We start from the raw sequence: 20603 nt of genomic DNA on the forward strand, positions 1-20603 counted from the left end.
GTGCCTGAAAAATGAATGCCTGAAAAACTTAGTGCAGAAGAAAGAACATATGGCTCATGTTTGTCAAGATCTTTCTGAATTTTTAGTCTATCTTGCAAACTATTTATCAATCCCTCCAGCTTAGGGACATCTGCAAATTTTATAAATTCCCCTACTATTCCCTTGTCTAGATCAGGGATGGCCAACCTTTTGGATTTCAGGGATCACATAATTTTAAATCCCACGGACCACTAATATGAATTTTAACTGACGGTGGCTTACTGATGTTGGTGAGAAAGTCGATCCCATATTCCAGAGCTGCAGTAGTCACAGGATTGACCCCGCCAGTCCTGTGACTATTGCAGCTCTGGAATATGGGACCGACTTTCCCACCAACGTCAACAAGCCACCTTGGGGTGGATTTCCATACCCCATCATTGGTCTTACCTTCTACTGTGTTTCTTAGAAAATAAGGCAGGGCCTTATTTTCTTTTGACTCCTGAAAAAACAGCTAGGCCATCTTTTTGAGGGGTGTCCTACTTTTCTTCCAACATGCCTGGCTCCCAGGCTGCTTCTTTCACGGCCAAAAAGAATGAGCGAAGCGCCTCATCGGGCTTTCCACCGGCCAAGCACTGAAGCTCCACCACTGCCGCTGTGGGGAAGAGAGAGGGAGAGAGGGAGAGGGAGAGGGAGAGGGAGAGGGAGAGGGAGAGAGAGAGAGAGAGAGAGAGAGAGAGAGAGAGAGAGAGAGAGAATATCTAACTTTGGAAGGCTGGCGGTGATATTCTCTCCATCCCTCCCTCCCTCCTGTTCTCTCTCTCTCTCTCTCACACACACACAAACACACACACACTCTCCAAGGCAGACACATTCCTTCACTAACCTCCTTTTCAGCTCTATTCTCAGGGGGAAAGAAAGAGAGAGAGACACAGAGAGATGGTATCCTGTGATCCCAAATAAAGAACGATCGATCGGTAAGAAAATGGGCTGGGGGATTTTCCTGAAGACTTTTTTGGGATTTTCCCAGGGACCCTGCAAGGCATCCTGCTCCAAGAGGCTGTGCCATTCTGGCGGAGTTTGATGGAGAGAAAGAAAGGCTTCTGCTGCTTCTGCTGCTTTCCTTACATGAAGCTAAAAGTTTCTCTCTCTCTCTCTCTCTCTCTCTCTCTCTCTCTCTCTCTCTCCCTCCCTCCCTCCTCCCTCCCTTGAGAATGGAGCTGGAGACAGTATCCTACGATCCCAAATAAAAAATGATTGATCTGTAGGAAAATGGGGTGGGGAATTTTCCTGCAGATTTTTTGGGGGATTTTCCCAGGGTCTCTGCAGAAAAAGAAGCAGCAGCAGAGACCCTGGGAAAATTCCCAAAAAAGTCTGCAGGAAAATTCCCCACCCTGTCTTCCTACTGATTGATCATTTCTTTATTTGGTATTGCAGGATACTGTCTCCAGCTCCATTCTTGGGGTGGGGGGAGAGAGACTTTTGGCTTCATGCAAGGAAAGCAGCAGAAGCAGCAGAAGCAGCAGAAGTCTTTCTTTCTCTCCCGCAAACACTGCCAGAATGGTGCAGCCAGAATGGAGCAGAATACCTTGCAGGGTCCCAAAGACTCATTTCTAGTGGAGTTTGGGGGGGGGAAAAGAAAGACTTTTGCTGCTTTCCTTGTGTGCAGCCAAAAGCAGAAGAAAGAAGCAGAAAGAAGCAGCCCGGTGGCCAGGCCAGGTGATGGGGTGCATGGGGCAAGTTCCCCCCCCTCTGCCCTTTCCCCCCTCCCCTCACTATCTCATGTTGTTCACAATGTAAGTGATGCAAGTATTGTGTTCCAGTGGGCCATGTGGGCAGTGTAGCCTTGTGTTCCCGCACAGCCTGGATTAATTGCTCGGGGGGGGGGGGTGTTGCTTTGAGAGTGACATTTCTCTGTGGACCACCAAAATTTTCTCTTGGACCACCAATGGTTCATGGCCTACCAGTTGGCGACTACTGGTCTAGATAATTGATGAAGATGTTGAATAGTACTCAGCCCAAGTTAGAATGTTGAGGTATTTTAGAAAATGTTGAAAAACAATTTGCCCTCCTGAGTCAGTATGAGTACATGAAAAATTTAGTACAGAAAAAGTATCACTGACAGGTACTCTACTGCTGAAGATTCTAAAGGGTATATATAAATAAAACATTGAGCTACATTTAAAATTATTGTATCCTATTGCTGTTAAAGTTGCTGAGCTTGCCAACTGAAAAGTGCCACATGACAGGTGAACTCCCATTACTTACCCCAGCTCTTGCCCATTTAGCAGTTCAGAAGCATGCAAATGCAAGTAGATAAATAAATACTACTTTAGTGGGAAGGTAACAGTATTCCATGTGCTTTGGCATATGCTAATACTAGCCACATGACCACAGAAGTCTCTTCAAACAATGCGGGCTCCCTCAGCTAAGCAACAGAGATGAACACTGCCTTCTAGAGTCAGACACAACTGGACAGGGGAAATATTTACCATCACCTTTACGTACACCTTATATATACACAACTTGCTAAATTATGTTTTTTCTTCAGTTTTGGGGTTAAGGTTAGTTTTTATAAACATGACTTATGATTTAGTTTGTTCTGAGATTCCAGCAAATGGTCATTCATTCTACAATAAATCACTAATTACATTCTACAATAAATCACTAATTACACTGTAATTAGGGCAGGAGTGGGATTCAAATTTCTTAACAACCAGTTCTGTGGGCGTGGCCTAATTTGTGGCCGTGGCTTGGAGGTCATGTGACTGGGTATGGCCAACTCAAAATCACTCACATCAAGGGGTGCCTCGCCTGACCCTTCCCTTCCAGCCATTCCTTGTCACACCCAGCCACAGTGTATCCATAGTTCTGTAAAAATGTTGTTCACCTTTTTTGACTTTATTATCTACATACTATAGATGTACTTTCATGGACCACTGAAAGGAGAAAATGGCTCACATGCTTTGCCCAAGAGTGTGATAGGCAACAGGCTTTTAAGAGGCTGCCAGAAAGAGGGGGGGCAATATATTTTCCAAAGCACAAGAAGGCAAACAAGAGATAGGCACCGTGTCCCTTACAGGATGGGCATATATAGTATTAAATCACACATTTTTTATACTAAAGAACAAACAACCAACATCACATTTACCCTTGTTACCTCTTTCCAGTTCTATTACTTCATGTACTCAACAAAATGATGGCCTAGGAGTAGAAAAAAACTCAGACACATTTTCATCCCTGGAATATTACTGCAATGTCTCACAACCACCCACAGGATTGTGAAAATGTTGAAAAATTGGAGAATGTCCTATGTATTCCTACTTCTAGAAGAAAGGCAATGTAAATCTGGCAAATAAATATAACAATATATTTTACTTGGAAATTTTGAATTTGTAATTAATCATTGTTTACTATAAGGCTGTCCATTATCCCCATTATTACTCATATTGACACTAGAAGTTTTAACCAGAAATATTAGACAAGACCCAGAAATAAAAGGAATGGAGATCAAAAAATAAAAAAAATAAAAATTACAAGCATTTGCAGATGACTTAGTTTTTATACTAAAATAACCATTAGAAACTGGTCCTAAATTGATAAGAAAAATTGAGGAATATGGAGAAGTGGCAGGATTGAAAATAAAGAGAAAATCAAAATAGTAGTCAAAAACTTCACAGATAAACAGAAAAAAGAATTGACAGAGAAAATAGATCTTCAGATAGTACAGAAAGTTAAATATTTAGGCATCTACTTAACAGCAAGGTATGCAACAATTAAAGATGATAACTATATAAAACTAATGCAACATATTAAGCTGGACCTGGAGAAATGGAAGAATCTACAACAGATAACAGATAATCAGAGTTGGAAGGGACCTTATAGTTCATCTATTCCAGCCCCCCACCCAAGTGGGAGACCCTATACCATTTCTGACAAATGGGAGTCCATTCTCTTCTTGAAGGTCTCAAGTGATGGTGCTCCCACAACTTCTAAGGGCAAGCTGTTCCATTGGTTGATTGTTCTCACTGTCAGAAAGTTTCTCCTTATTTCCAGGTTGAATCTCTCCTTGTTCAGTTTCTATCCATTATTCCTTGTCTGGCCTACAGGCACTTTAGAAAATAGCTTGACCCCTTCCTCTCTGTGGCAGCCCCTCAAATATTGGAAGACTGCTACCATGTCTCCCCTGGTCCTTCTCTTCACTAGACAAGACAAGCCCAGTTCCTGTAACCATTCTTCATATGTTTTAGTCTCCAGTCCCCTAATCATCTTGGTTGCTCTTCTCTGTACTTTTTCTAGAGTCTCAACATTTTTTTTATAATGTGGTGATCAAAACTGGATGCAGTACTCTAGGTGTGGTCTTACTAAGGCTTTATAGAGTGGTATTAGTACCTCACTTGATCTTGATTGTATCCCTCTGTTAATGCAACTTAGGATTGCATTAGCTTTTTTGGCTGCTGTTGCATAGTGCTGGCTCATATTTAGCTGGTTGTCCACTAAGACTCCAAGATCCCTCTCACAGTTACTGCTATTGAGCCTAGTTTCACCCAGTCTATATGTGTACATCTGGTTTTTCTTGTGTAGGACTTTACTTTTCTCTACACTGAATTTCATTTTGTTAGATACAGCCCAGTGTTCTAGTCTGTCAAGAACCATCTCCTTGGGTGTTATCTATTCCTGCCAGCTTAGTATCATCTGCAAATTTGGTAAATTCCCCTTCTATTCCCTCATCTAAGTCCTTAATGTAGCTATTGAAGAGTACTACACGTAAGACAGAACCTTGTGGCACCCCACTGCTTATTTCCCTCCATGTAGACTTAGATCCATTAAGGACTACTTGTTGAATATGGTTTGTCAGCCAGTTGTGAGTCCATCTAGTGGTGGTGCTATCTACCCTTGATAGGGAGAATAGCCACTATAAAAATGAATATACTACTGAAACTACTTTTTTATTTCAAATGATATCAATAAAAGTAGAGAAAATATTTTGAAGAACTAAATAGAATAATATTGAAGTATTTTTTGGCAAGGGAAAAAAGCAAGAATAAAACTGAAAATGTTACAGGAATTTAAAAGCAATGGGGGTTTTGGACTACCAGATTGGGAGCTATATTACCAGGTATCTGTACCTGCGTAGGTAAAAGAATGGATAAACTTGAAACATAGAAGATTACTACTATTTGAGGGACAGGATTTCCAACTAGGATGGCACACCTTTTTATGGTATGGAAGGAGTACGATACATAGATATTTTCAAAGGCATTATGTGAGGAATGCTTTGCTTCAGATATGGGAAAAAAATAAATTACAAAAGTATATGGAAATACCAGTCTGGCTCTCCACAATGAAAGTATTGATACATCCAAATCTTATTAATTTGGGAAAAATGTATTTTATAAAGACATTTTAAATGAGAACGGTGAACTTAAAACCAGACAAAAACTACAAAACAAAGGATGGACTTAGCTTGGTGGCCGTATTTGCAAATACAATCAAAATACAAGAAAGAAGTAAAAACATTGGGTTTTTACAAGGAACCAACAACACTTGATAAGATACTATTAGGGACAGATGAAAAACTGATTAAGAAAATATACAACTATCTATTAAGTTATGAAATGGAAAAAGAACAAGTCAAAGAAATAATGAATGTATGGGCAAAAATTGGTTATACTATAGAATTAGATAAATGGCAAAAACTTAGGGACAGGAATTATAAATTGACAATTGCTACTGCATATAAAAAAATCTCTCTAAAATGTTTTATAGGTGGACATGTCAACAGCAAGATTGGCAAAAATGTTTAGCAATACGTCCACCAAATGTTGGAAATGTTATCAGACTAGGCACTTATTATCATATGTGATGGACTTGTGTGAAAGCAAGAAAATACTGGACAAAAATACATATAAGGTTGGAGAAGATGATTAAGCAACATATAGATCTGAAACCGTAAATATTTTTGTTGGGTATAATGCCAAAAGGATATGATAAAGGGTTTATATATTTAGTTTTGCATGTATTGACAGCAGCAAGGATTGTATTTGCACAATATTGGAAAAATGAGAACACTCCATTTGATGAGAATGTAATTTGGAAAATATTGGACTGTGCAGAGGTGAACAGGTTGACATTAAAAATAAAAGATAAAGAAGATACAGAATATTATCTAACATGGAATAGATTTTATGAATGGTTAAAGATAAGAGGTAGAAATTAGATAAAGAAAAATTAATGCTATGTATGAATTAAATATAAAAATGGTTTATAACTATGAATATGCCAATATATTTAACAGAATTATAAATAAGCTAATATAAAGAGAAAACCAGTTAAAACTATTCTGTTGTACTACTGCTGTTATTAGCATACGTATTAATATTTATGTTTGTTTTTCTTTATTTTTCTATAAATGATATGCCCTGACAATACACTGTATTCAAAATGTTAATGAATAAAAAACATATACTTAAAAAAATCATTATTTACTATTTATATAAATATCTCTCCAAATTGGATTCTGATTCATGTTAAATCTACTTTAAATCTACTGTCTGAGTAGTGTTCAATCTCTCTCCTCATGTAGTGAAACAGCTGCTGTTGAAAAAGTTTTTATTCTGAATGTTTATTAATATCTGTCTTGTTTCCCTCAAGAGTCTTGTACATTAAAATAAAGCTGTGTGTTTATTAACATAATTAGAAAACCACAATAAAATTTACTTCTGAGGGCTTTTTAACACAATTAGTTAACCAAAGTAAAACTGACTTCTGTGTGCTTATTAACATAATTGGCCATTAACAATTCTATAGCTATCTACAAATGCTCCAGTACTAGTTATCACATTGCACAACAGTATCTCAGAATGATAACAGAATTCAGATTGCAATTATAACAGCAATCTAAACTGTGAAAAGTGAAGCATTAATTAAGCAAGAGGACCTGCCTGAAGCATGTTCTACACAATTTCATCACTTGGATACTGTTTCACCTTTAGCTTTTAAGAAATATCATCCCCTATTCTGCCCGCTGTGGGTAGGGGGGAAAGCTAAGAAATGGAGTAGTTACACCCAGTTCATTAACACGGGGTAGAAAATTAAAACTTTTCTGTCAAATAAAAAAGAGGAAAGGTAGAAAAGAAGTATTAGGGAAACCATAGAAACCATTGCCAATATAACAATGTACATAATAAAACCACAAAAGCAAGTACATTTATGGTGGGAATCAAAACAAGCAAAATGATTGTTAGATTGTTGTATTTCAAGCCACATTTTTTGTTGGCTGACTGAGGAGACTGCAGATATATATACCTAACACAAGATTAATTGAATAAAATATGTTAGAACTATAAGAATATTTATAATAGAATAAGTAATACGATAAATCTATAGGAATAGATGGATTCCTAGTTTCCACATATTAAAAGAATTTCTTTAAGGATTACAGCTTGTAACCAAATGAAAGCTCACCAATCATACCTACTTATGTTGTCTAATTCCAACCAATGTATGTAAAAGCAAAATAGTCCCAACAATCACATTGGCATAGAACCATAAAGATATATAAATACCTCCTAACTGACACATATAGTCAACTTTTCTGATATGTATATTGGTACATATATGATAAGTCTACATCAGCTCCAGCAGTAAAAGCAGAATTAGGTATACCCCTATACAAAGCCATCTAGCAATTCAAGTATTCAGTTATTGACTGAAAATCCCATCTGTGGACCAAATAGACTACCAAGCTGTGTTTCAAAGACCAGTTGTACAACATGCTACCTCATATTTGCACTGACCAACTTTGAAATCTTATGTCACAGTATGGATTCTCCATCCAATTCACAGTTTAATCATATCTAAAGCTGAAGAAAACGTTAAACAAAGAATCATTGATGTGGCTACTGAAGTTGATATTGCACCACTTAATTGTGTTAATTGTGTCTTTGACATGACTGACTCAACATAAATCAACTCAGGCAGAATTTTTTTTAGCAACGTATATGCCTCAATGTCCCAAAAGAAGTTTTTCTAGCACTTGTTTCAAACAACTAGACTCCACAGTAAGGCATGGGAGGTTTAATGGAGTTGCATTTGAAGAAGGAATGTGTATTTGTGGAGCATTAACTGGCGAAAACATTGGACATATTCTTTTTGACTGGAAAATGTACTTTACTCCTTATTTAGATTCCTATTTAAAAACTAAAAAATACTGTACCCGGGAGAACCTGTCTTACTGTTTGCAGGGAATGACTCTGCCTATTGCTAGTAAGGCTACCATCTTTATTTCAAGGGCCATTTTAAAGAGGATGGAATATTTAGATCATATAAGGGTTATTATAAGGGTTAATTGTATGGGTGATGATTTACTATGTACATGTCCTATTGTTTACTTTGTACTTAATTGTATATTTCTATTAGCCTTATACTTTTTTTTAAATAAAGTTTTATTGAGTTTTAACAAAACAAATAAAACATCTTATTTGAGTACAGCATTGTTCCAGGTTATCACATTTCCACACAGACACAATTTCATATGCATATTCATCATGTATTCAACTTCATATCTTATTACTCTTTTTCCAACTTCTCACTATTTCTCCCTTTACTTCTCTTAATTTTCTTTTATGGTTATCTCATTCAGTTTGTATTTCTTTTACCTAAATTTCTATATCTTTTTATTCATTGTACTTATACTTTCATCTGTCTTGTTTACAATTTCATATGTTCTCTTCCAACATTCTTTTTTTAAAAACAAACTTTATTGATTATACAACTAAAATGTCAAAAACACACACATACACAACACACAGAAAGAAAGAGAAAAAGAAAAAAGAACGATTAAAAAAAACCTAGCAATTCTATTATCTACAGTCTATGGTTCCTTGTTTGTTATCAATATTGGTGACATATTTACAAATACATCTTATTGCGAGTATATAATTACTACCTCTTTTACATTTTACGTTGTTGACTAATATATTTTCTATTTTTGTTCTATCCAGTCATACCAGCATTCCTAGCTTCTATAATATTCTGATGTTTATTTTTTCTTAAGTGCTAAGGTTAACTTATCCATCTCTGTACAGGCTGTTATTTTCTGAATGACCATTTCCTCTGTTGGAATATCTGCTTGTTTCCAACATTGTGCAAAGGTTATTCTGGCTGCAGTAAGAATGTGCAGTATTATATGTTCTGTCTCACCTGTGGCCACAAGGTGAGAGTCCAAATGTCCAAAGGAAAAAACACGAACAGACAATATCAGGAACAACAGAGTTAACTTTCCTCTGGCTGAAGCCATCGTTGGCAGCTTTCCCAGAAGCTGTCTGCAAGTCCAAATAATGAGCAGCGCTATAAATCAGAGCCGAACGGTAAACAGAAAACTTGTTCCAAACTGCGAACATAACTAACAAAGTTTGACCCAAACAGGGATTCCAAGCTAACACGCCTCCTTATATTCCTTAAAGGGGCGTGTCAGTCTCTCTACTCAGTCCCTGATTTGACGTTTCCTTTCAATTTGTGCTTGACGTCTCAGCCTACGTCTAGTCCTTACATCAACCCAACATTCATCAGCTTGATCATCACCCAAAGACTCCGGCACATTCTGTCGATCATCTGCTGACACCTGAGGCATAATTGAAGAGGAAGGTTCTGGAGAGGATGGTGATTGCGACACTTCCTCATCCTCCTGGCTCACGTCTGCATCTCCCATTAAAGCAGGCTCAAATCCCAATGCCAAACCCTCCTCATCACTCGAACCTGTGTCTTCTGACACATCAGACTCAAAGCACACAGCAGGCTCAAACCTCCCAGTCACAACAATTATATATTTGACTTTTTTAGAAATTTGTCTATTAAATATCCCCAGTAAGAAGAATTCTGGTTTTAATTCAATTTGCTCCGCCGTTATTTCCTCTAACCATTTTTTAATTCTGTGCCAGTATCTTTGGGCTTCAGTGCAGGACCACCACATGTGGAAGAATGTTCCATGTTTCTTTTTACATTTCCAGCAATAAAGATTTATGTTAGGAGACATTTTTGCTATTCTCGAGGGTGAGAGATGCAAATTTGGATTCAACAAAGCCATGACAAAATCAATTTTTTCTGAGATATATGTCACTGCTTCAAAGCACAGAAAAATCTCTCCTGAAACTAGAATCTGATTTCACCTCCATGGAGATCTGCCTTTGATTGTGCTGATTGAAATGCTACGTTACTTTTTTATTTCTTCAGTCTTGCAGAACAGATGTAATTCCAAACGATTTCCATGAATTTAAAGTATTTTCAGCTATCAGCATCTAGGAGATTTGGCTAGGTTAAATTCAGTCAGAATTAATAGTAGAAATTAATATCTTCATCGAAAGGGAAAATTATTTCTGAATGCATGAAAAATAATTACCGTATTTGCCGGCGTATAAGACGACTGGGCGTATAAGACGACCCCCAACATTTCCACTCAAAATATAGAGTTTGTTATATACTCGCCGTATAAGACTACCCCCTTCCACACACCTTCCACTTTTGCACTTTTTTTTTTTGACGCACTTTTCTGCTTTGGACAATTTTGAAATGAGCTAATCCAATTTTGAACCAAGAATATGCAAATAGCTATGGAGTTTAGAAATGAGTTTTAAAAATATTTTTCATTGCTTACCATTAAGCGTAAAATATGTTGTAAATAAAATGAGAACACAGGAAACGTTCTCTTCTCAATACAGCTAATCTCTCTCTCTCTCTCTCTCTCACACACACACACACCAAAAACCCGGACACTGAAAAGGCTGCCAAGGAACAGTATATTCAATGCCTTCTCTTTAATCAAGAAACAAGGAATTCCTTAGAATCTTTTTTTTTCCCCAAGTGGCCCTCTTTAAAAAAAAAATGGAGGTAACACTTTCATTCAAAAAGTCTTCCAGTATCTGGAGTCGCTCAGACATATTGAAGTGAGGCAGGAGAGTAAGTGAAATTTGAAATGATCCAGCTACAGTTTTCTTCCCTCCCGCCCGAAGGCCATTATCTCCACGTCAAAACGAACGAGGGGAGGCAAAGAAGCCAAACACGCTAAAAGGATCTCTTTATTTTCCTACACAAGGTCACACCTACTTTTCCGCATTCAAAGGACAACCTCTCCTCACCACCACCACACACACACACACCCCAATACCGCAAACAATGTTCTGGGCATTAATCACCATTGCTACATTAACCTGGTAAATTTATACCCTGCCTCCCCCAGTGTTGCTTTGACGGCAGGATTTCACACAGCGGGCGCTCGCCGCTCTCTTCTCCGCTCTCCCACCGTTCGCACATGTTGGAAGCACCGTAAAACCTGATAACCCACCCGGGACTCCCCATTCTTAACCTACAGCGCGCGCGCACACACACACACACACACCCCGCCTCCCCCAGCCTCCTCCCGGCTGCAACTCAAGCTCAAGTGGGAGTCGAGTCCTCCCGGCGTATAAGACGACCCCCCACTTGGAGGCATGTTTTTCAGGGCAAAAAGTCGTCTTATACGCCGGCAAATACGGTATCTGCCTTTCAAGATTACTGCATGTCTAATCAAGATAAGTTGGACAAAATGTAGGTGAAAATCTATTTTACCTTTGGAATAGGTGGTATTCTTTTTTTTAATTTAGTAAATTTTATTTAGTTTTCAAAATTTAAAAACATAAAATAAAACTTTATACATCATTATATCAACGTCAAGAAATCTTTTACATTCCTTATCATCTTTCTATATACACATTTATTTCATTATACGATTTCAACTTAATATATAAATAAATATAGAAAGATATGAATATAGTATTTACATAGTCTCTTATTCTATACCTAATTGGCATTTTGATTTCTTTTTATTCTTAAACCATTCATACCAGGCATCCCAAACATTATAATATATCGACTCTTCTTTGTCTCTTAATTTCATTGTTAGTCTGTCCATCTCTGCACAGTCTAATTTTTTTTTATAACAACACCCTCTGGTGGTACAATTTCTTGCTTCCAAAATTGTGCATAGGAAATCCTAGCAGCTGTTAAAATATGTAGCATGATGTATTTATCTTTTTTATTATGTTTTTCCATTATTATGCCTAATATGAATAGTTCTGGTTTAGATTAAATTTTCTGTTTTATTATTTCTTCTAACCACAATCAAATTATATTCCAATATTTCTTGAGTTCTGGACAGGTCCACCAAATATGAAAATAGGTACCTTTTTCTTTCTTTCATTTCCAACAGCTTGGGCTTAGGCTGAACATTTTTTCTAGTCTAGCAAGAGGAAGATGCCACCCATAAAACATTTTATATAGATTTTTCCTGTATGCTGTGGACATAGTTAATTTGTAATTTAGTCCCCACATTTTTCCCAATGTTCCAAATCTATATTGTGGCCAATGTTTTTAGCCCATACCACCACTGTTTCTTGTATGGAATAGGTGTTATTCTTAATGTGTATGTTAATCTTCAAATCTTACAACTGTTTAACAACTAACTCATTAAGATCAAAGAAGATCTATTGGTTCATTGTCGTGCTTGGCAAAGAAAGAGTATGCAGAACACCAGTATGAAGAATTAGCGTTAAGCATGGGAAAATCAGGACTTCAGGCAGTTCAAATGAATATACAGTTTTATTGTAAGCTTATGATCTCTACAAGAATTGGAACTACTAAAGGACAAAATAAATAGACAGTAGTTAGGAATCAATGGAATTCAAGGTGGGCTGGACTCGGATCTCTTGTGCATGTGAAGGGACTTGAGATTCATAATGTCTTTGACCCCCTCCTCAGGCTCAGCCTACAATTAGCTTGTTTAAATTGTCTTCTCAGTTTTAAATGGAAAAGTAGTTATTCAAAGAATAATTTCAAAGTCACATTTCCAGGACATTATTAGAAGTGCATAATCTCATATCCAAATTATTAATCTCCAGATAAAGGAATATTCTATCTTTTTTGGGGAGGGGGGGATTGCCCTCCTGGCTCAATGTGAATATGTGAAAATCTCAGTACAGAAGAAATAATATTTATTTATTTATTTATTTATTTATTTATTTATTTATTTATTTATTTATTTATTTATTTATTTATTTATTTATTTATTTATTTGATTTGCCAATTGTTTACAAGATAATAAGTATAAGTGTATACATAGTTGTGAATATATGAAATGGGTACATATAAGAAAAATAAAAGAATAAGAGAAACAATAGGACAGGGACGGTAGGCACGTTGGTGCGCTTATGCACGCCCCCTACAGACCTCTTAGGAAAGGGGTGAGGTCAATAGTAGACAGTCTAAGGTTAAAGTTTTTGGGGTTTGGGGAAGAGACTACAGAGTCAGGTAGAGTATTCCAGACATTGACCACTCTATTGCTGAAGTCGTATTTCCTGCAATCAAGTTTGGTGCGGTTTACTTTGAGTTTGTATCTATTGTGTGCTCTTGTGTTGTTATGGTTGAAGCTGAAGTATTCATTGACAGGTAGGACATTGCAATGTATGATTTTATATACCATGCTTAAGTCAGACCGAAGACGGCATAATTCAAGGTTTTCTAGTTCTAGAATTTCAAGTCTGGTGGCATAAGGTATTCTACAACGAGTAGAGGAGTGGAGAACTCTTCTTGTGAAATATTTCTGGACTTTCTCAATTGTGCTAATATCAGATACGTAATGAGGGTTCCAGACTGATGAACTGTATTCGAGTATTGGTCTAGCAAATGTTTTGTATGCTCTGGTTAGTAGTGTGATATTACCAGAGAAAAAGCTACGTAGGATTAGGTTAACAACTCTTAATGCCTTTTGGCTATGTAGTTGCAGTGGGCTCTAGCACTTAGATCATTAGAGGTGAGTATTCCAAGGTCCTTTACAGAGCTTGGGTCATCAACAAGATCTTGACTATTCAGCTTGTATTTTATTTTCTGATTTTTTTGCCAATATGTAAGACAGAGCATTTATTTGTTGAGATTTGAAGTTGCCATTTGTTTGACCATTCTGATACATAGTCAAGATCTTTTTGTAGGGTAGCAGTATTGTCTGTGGTATTGAACAGCTTTACATCATCAGCGAAGAGAACGCAATTGCTCTTAATATGATCACAGAGGTCGTTTATGTAGAGTATGAAGAGAGTTGGTCCTAGAACACTGCCTTGGGGGACACCACTATTGACAGGTACTGGATTTGATAGGACGCTCCCGATTTTGACCATTTGTTGTCTGTTTGACAGGAATGCTTCTATCCAGTTATTCAGTTGTCCAGAGATACCATAGGATTTTATTTTTAGGAGTAGTTTGTCGTGTACCACTGAATCAAAGGCTTTACAGAAGTCTATGTAGATTGCGTCTATTGCTTTGCCCTGGTCGAGTTGTGTCGTCCATATGTTTTTGCAGTGTAAGAGTTGCAGATTACAGGATAGTTTTTTTCTGAAACCAAATTGTTTATTAGAGAGTAGGTTGTTTGTCTCTAAGTGGAGGATGATGGATTGGTTAATAATTGATTCCATGACTTTACAGGTGACGCAGCATAAGGAGATTGGCCTGTAATTTTCAACTAGGCTTGGGTCTCCCTTTTTGAAGATGGGGATGACTGTGGCTTGTGACCATAGGTTAGGCAAGGAGCTGGTCCTGAAAGATTTTTCAAAGATTATGCTTAGAGGTTTGGCTATGGCAGTGGATAGCTTTCTTAAGAAGTAGGCACATATTCCATCCGGTCCAATAGATAGAGATGGTTTTAGATTGCGTAGTGATTTTTCAACATTGTCTTCTGTGAAATCGATATGTATTAGATCATTGTTGTTATCTGTGGTACGGCTAGGAAATGCTGGGCATGATCCATTGCTGTTTACAAATACTGAGCCGAAGAATGTGTTAAAGATGTTGGCTTTAATGGTGTCGTCGTTGCAGTCTTTACCATCAGGTCCTATCAAGGGAGGGATGGACCTTGAGTCTTTTAGTTTGTTGTTTACAAAATTGTAAAAAGCACGGGTGGAATTGGTGCTTAGAAGGTTTTCCTCTTGTTTAATGTGATAATTGGTGCATTCGGTCTTTATCTGGTGGCATAAATTTTTGTATCGGTTTTTGAAATTGGCAACGTGACCAGATTTGTTTTTCTGCCAGAGTGATCTCTTTTTGGATTGAAGTTTCCTTATTGAAATGGGTAATCTGCTTTTTTGTTTTGTTTTGGGAGTTGTTGTTGGTACATATAGTTTGATGACTCTTTTGACTTCAAGTAAAAATATGTTGTAATGGTCTTCAACAGTATTGCATCCAGTGAATAGAGATTGCCAATCAAGGGATGAGAGATCGTTGTCTATAAGATCATAGTTGCCTTTTTGAAGTTACAATTGGGGATTACATCATTGTGGTGATTTTTGTGTGGACGTATGTTGAGACAAAAGTCAATCATATTGTGGTCACTACTGGAAAAGGGTTCTTTAGTTTGTATTCCGTAAATTAAATTCAAACTATTGCAGAAGACGAGATCGAGGCAGTTGTTTAGTCTAGTGTTGTTGGTTACTAGTTGTTCCAGTCTCAGATTTGTAATAGCATTGTAGAAGGTTGTGTGTATGATTTCAGTTGTACAATCATTTAGGGTCCAGTCAATATGAGGTAGATTGAAATCACCAAGAAGGATAAAAGGGTATGGGCAGGATGCAGCCCATGTTAGTAATGTATTTAGCTTGTTTACATGTTCGATGTCATAATCAGGTGCTCTGTAACATAGTAAGAATCGAATTGTGATATTTAAGGATAGTTCACAGATGATGGTTTCAGGAAGGCAAGCTCCTGGGTAACTTGGATATTTTTTAGATGTAAGGATTTTTTATAGAATATAGCAACACCACCTCCTCGACGATTTTCACGATCTGATCGGTAAACATGATAGTCTCTTACTGTGGTAATGGAGTCGGGAGAGATGCATTGAGCCATGTTTCACAGACAAATATAATGTCGAAGTTAGCCATATTTAGGAGGATGAGAAATTCAGGTATTTTATTCACGAGGCTTCTTGCATTGAGTAGTTTGCATTTAAGGCCGGCAGTAGTTGGAATTGAGGTAGTTGGGGGCGTGCGTGCCTAGTCTTGGGTGATGGTGGATCGGTTGAGGTAGGGTTTTTTTTATTACCAGATACTTTTCTGATTTTTTTCCTCTAAATATATATGAGTAAATATATTAATATAAATAAGATAATGATAACTTGGGCTTCTTTGTAAGTTCTTATTTACACAATTTACTCAATAATAAAAGATTTAAACTTTTGTATTTAGCATGTTATTGGGAACTTGTTTTTATATTCATGATTTATTTTTAATTATTTTATCTTACAAGAATGATCTCACAAAAATGGAATTAATAATGTAGTTATTTCTGACATTACAGCAAATTGTAGTTTAATTAATAATGCACCACTAATCATCATTTAATATAATAGATGAAACAATCTTTAGGAGTACAGTATACAAGCAATTTCTTCCATTACATCTTCAAAGATGTTAAGAATCCTGTGAAGGCATGGGAGAAAATGGTCATACACAGATTTTCACAAATTTCATTTCTATTTTATATTTATTCTTGATAGAAAGATACTCCTTTCAGCAAAAGCCAAAAGCTCATAGATGAAACTGGAACTCTTGAAGGTGTATGGGCTTGTTCATTTTTGCCACAAAAATGGTAAATAGGGGGTTTATGGATCAGAAAGCAATACCCAGACAAGTTAGGTTAAAGTTAATAGACTTTATTGTGGAAAGCAGAGCAAAATAACAGCTTTAACTGCAAAGTAAATATAGACAACAAATATCCACAGATAAGGAAGGAAAATAAAAAACAACGACATTCTACAGAAGTCTATAAATACAGGAGAAAATTTCATATTCCCTCACCATTATCAAACAAAGATATTGATTTTGCCTATATATGATTCTCATAAATATATGGAAAACTTCCCAAGAACATTTATATTGAACTTAGCCCCAAAATATACGGTGAAACTTTATATCTTCCTATTTTTATCATGTTATCAGTTTATATAATGTTATAATCATATATCTTATTTTAATTACATATATTCCCTTTATCATTTCTTTTAGTTATCAAAAGGTTATGGTACATACTGTAACATCAGCTCACCCATCCTGACCCTCCTTTCAAATACCTTATCTTGCTGTAGCATTTCTAAGGGAAAGAAATAATAGTCTTGAGCATATGAAAAAAAAGTTGGTGTAGAAGTTAAAATATTAGGATAGAAACCAGAAGATTGGATGTTGTAGTCCCATTTTAGGATTGAAACTACTGGATGACTTTGGATAAGTCATTCTCTCTCTCAACAGTAGAAAGAAAGAAACAGCAAACACCTTCCAAAAAACCTTGCCAATGAAACTGCAGGGACTGATCCAGGCAGTTACCAGGAGTGAAGGCTGATTCAAAGATGTAAAATATCACTGTATGTGAGCTAATGACCATTTCAGAAGAGAAGAAAATAAAGTCCTGTGTAGATAGGTAGTCCTGAACTTACAACTCCAATTGAGCCCAAAATTTATGTTGCTAAGTGGCAAACTACTTCCAAAATCTTGCCAAGAAAACTGCAGAAACTTGTCCTAGCAATTGCCAGGAGTTAAGACTGATATAAAGACATACAGTAAGAAAGTGTGTGAGCTAATGAATGCTTAAAATTATAGAGGCCTACATACATTTGGACAGCTAAAACTTTAAATAGCCATATTATATGCAAGCATTAGAGGAGAACTCATAGTATACAGAAAAGCACAAAGAAATGTATGCCATATTGTTTAAACCTATTTACTATTAAATTATTTTCCATAATAATATTATGCCCTGAACTTCACTTCACCCAAAATCAGGAGCTGTCATCATGTGGAATGCCAGAGCAGCCCAAATTTTATATGACTGAAAAGTGCATTAACAATAATTATGAATTCAAGATATTTTCTGAGTAACTTCTTGAGTTTACTTATTTTTATTTTATTTTATTTCTTTTGATTTGTCAATCGCTTACAAGATAATAGGTATAAATATATATATAGTTATGAATACATGAAATGGGTACATATAAGAAAAATAAAAGAAACAATAGGACAGGGACGGTGGGCACATTGGTGCGCTTATGCACGCCCCCTACAGATCTCTTAGCAAAGGAGTGAGGTCAATAGTAGACAGTCTAAGGTTAAAATTTTTGGGGTTTGGGGGAAGAAACTACAGAGTCAGGTAGAGTATTCCAGACATTGACCACTCTGTTGCTGAAGTTGTATTTCCTGTAATCAAGTTTGGTGCAGTTAACCTTGAGTTTGTATCTATTGTGTGCTCTTGTGTTGTTATGGTTGAAGCTGAATATTGACAGGTAAGTCATTGCAATGTATGATTTTATATACCATACTTAGATCAGACCGAAGACGGCGTAATTCAAGGTTTTCTAGGTCTAGAATTTCAAGTCTGGTGGCATAAGGTATTCTACAACGAGTAGAGTAGTGGAGAACTCTTCTTGTGAAATATTTCTGGACTTTCTCAATTGTGCTAATATCAGATACGTAATGAGGGTTCCAGACTGATGAACTGTATTCGAGTATTGGTCTAGCAAATGTTTTGTGTGCTCAAGTAAGTAGTGTGATATTACCAGAGAAAAAGCTATGTAGGATTAGGTTAACAACTCTTAATGCCTTTTTGGCTGTGTAATTACAGTGGGCTCTAGCACTTAGATCATTAGAGATGAATACTCCAAGGTCCTTGACAGAGTTTGGATCTTCAACAAGGTCTTGACTATTCAGCCTGTATTTTATTGTCTTATTTTTGCCAATATGTAGGACAGAGCATTTATTTGTTGAGATTTGAAGTTGTCATTTGTTTGACCATTCTGATATATAGTCAAGGTCTTTTTGAAGGGTAGCAGTATTGTCTGTGGTGTTGAATAGCTTTACATCATCAGCGAAGAGAAGGCAGTTGCTCTTAATATGATCACAGAGGTCATTTATGTAGAGTATGAAGAGAGTTGGTCCTAGAACATTGCCTTGGGGGACACCACTGTTGACAGGTACAGAATTTGATAGGATGCTCCCAATTTTGACCATTTGTTGTCTGTTTGATAGGAATGCTTCTATCCAGTTATGCAGTTGTCCAGAGATACCATAAGATTTTAGTTTTAGGAGTAGTTTGTCGTGTACTACTGAATCAAAGGCTTTATAGAAGTCTATCTATCTATCTATCTATCTATCTATCTATCTATCTATCTATCTATCTATCTATCTATCTATCATCTATCTATCTATCTATCTATCTATCTATCTATCTATCTATCTATCTATCTATCTATCTACCAACCATAGTTTTGATTTGAGAGATTGGATTTGTCTTCATCCCAACTACATTCCCTTTAAAATATATAACTTCGTAGAAACAAAAGGATAGAAAGAAAAATGCAAAACTGTAATTTATAAGAACAGGAACAACATTAAGTACATTTTAAAAAGTCAGAATTTTAGGATCTTACAAAGGACAGACTTTATAGTCCTGTTTCTCATGCTATAGATAATGGGATTGAAGAGGGGTGGAAGAACGGTCAACCCAAAATCTAAGTAAGTTGAGGTATTAGAGGGAGGTCTCAGATAGGCAAAGAATACACTTAAAACTAACATAGACACTACAACAAGATGTGGAATATAGGTTGATAAGGCTTTTGCCCCCCCACCCCTGTTCAGTAGGGATTCTCAAAATTGCTTTGAATACCATGACATAAGATACAATAATAAAAATAAAACCAACAATTCCTGCAATGACACTGACCACAAAAACTCCAACCTCAAGTAAATTGAAGGCAGAGCAGGATAATTTTAGCAACTGTGGAATGTCACAGAAAAATTGGTTGACAGCATTAGAACAAAAAGGAACAGAAAAGGTTCCAGTGGTATGAGAAATTGCATAGAGAAGACTGGCAGTCCAAATCACATTCATCGTTTCAGTGTAGGCTTTCCAATTCATCACCATCTTATAGTGCAGTGGATCACAATGGCAACATACCGATCATATGCCATGGCAGTCAAAAGGAAGAAATCAGAAGTTCCAAAGGAGAGAAAGAGAAAGAAGGGTCATTGGTTCTCACCTGATATGACCTTTCTCTTTGGGTGGAGACAGCATTCAGGATTGGGTAATCAGTCACCTCTTGCTGATTGGGCTGAGTCTGTCAAGTTTTTGAAGACACTCCCTCTGTTGCTAGGGACCTCCCAGAAATTGGTGAAGGAATATTGACAGACTGACGTCTCTTCTGTAACAATAACATGCTCCATTAGATTCTGAATGTACTAAAACAGGGTGGGTCTGAATGCTATCTCCACCCAAAGAGAAAGGTTGTATCAGGTGAGAACCAACAACCCTTCTTCATTGTGGTGGAGATAGCATTCAGAATTGGGATGTACCAAAGCTGGCTGTCCTATGGGTGGGCCTAGTGCGGTCCAAATCCCCTAAACAGGGTGGACCTTTTGAAGAACTGTCTGTCCAAAAACTGCCTCAGCAGAAGCAAAAGTCCAGCTTATAGCATCTGATGAACAGAGAAGGTGAGGCCCAGGTTGCCACCCTGCAAACCTCCTCCAGAGAGGCCTGAGTGGCCCACGCCACTGACACAGCCACAC

At 36.9% G+C, this 20603-nt stretch overlaps 1 pseudogene; it reads right to left on the bottom strand.

Moving 5' to 3' along the window:
• Positions 1 to 19448: 19448 nt before the first annotated feature.
• On the bottom strand, positions 19449 to 20009 carry LOC113426594 (olfactory receptor 14A2-like; annotated as a pseudogene).
• Positions 20010 to 20603: the final 594 nt, after the last annotated feature.

This window comes from Notechis scutatus, chromosome Z (assembly GCF_049901735.1).
Source record: "Notechis scutatus isolate UNSWTSFEM ecotype Mainland chromosome Z, rNotScu1.2, whole genome shotgun sequence".
Classification (NCBI taxonomy): domain Eukaryota; kingdom Metazoa; phylum Chordata; class Lepidosauria; order Squamata; family Elapidae; genus Notechis; species Notechis scutatus.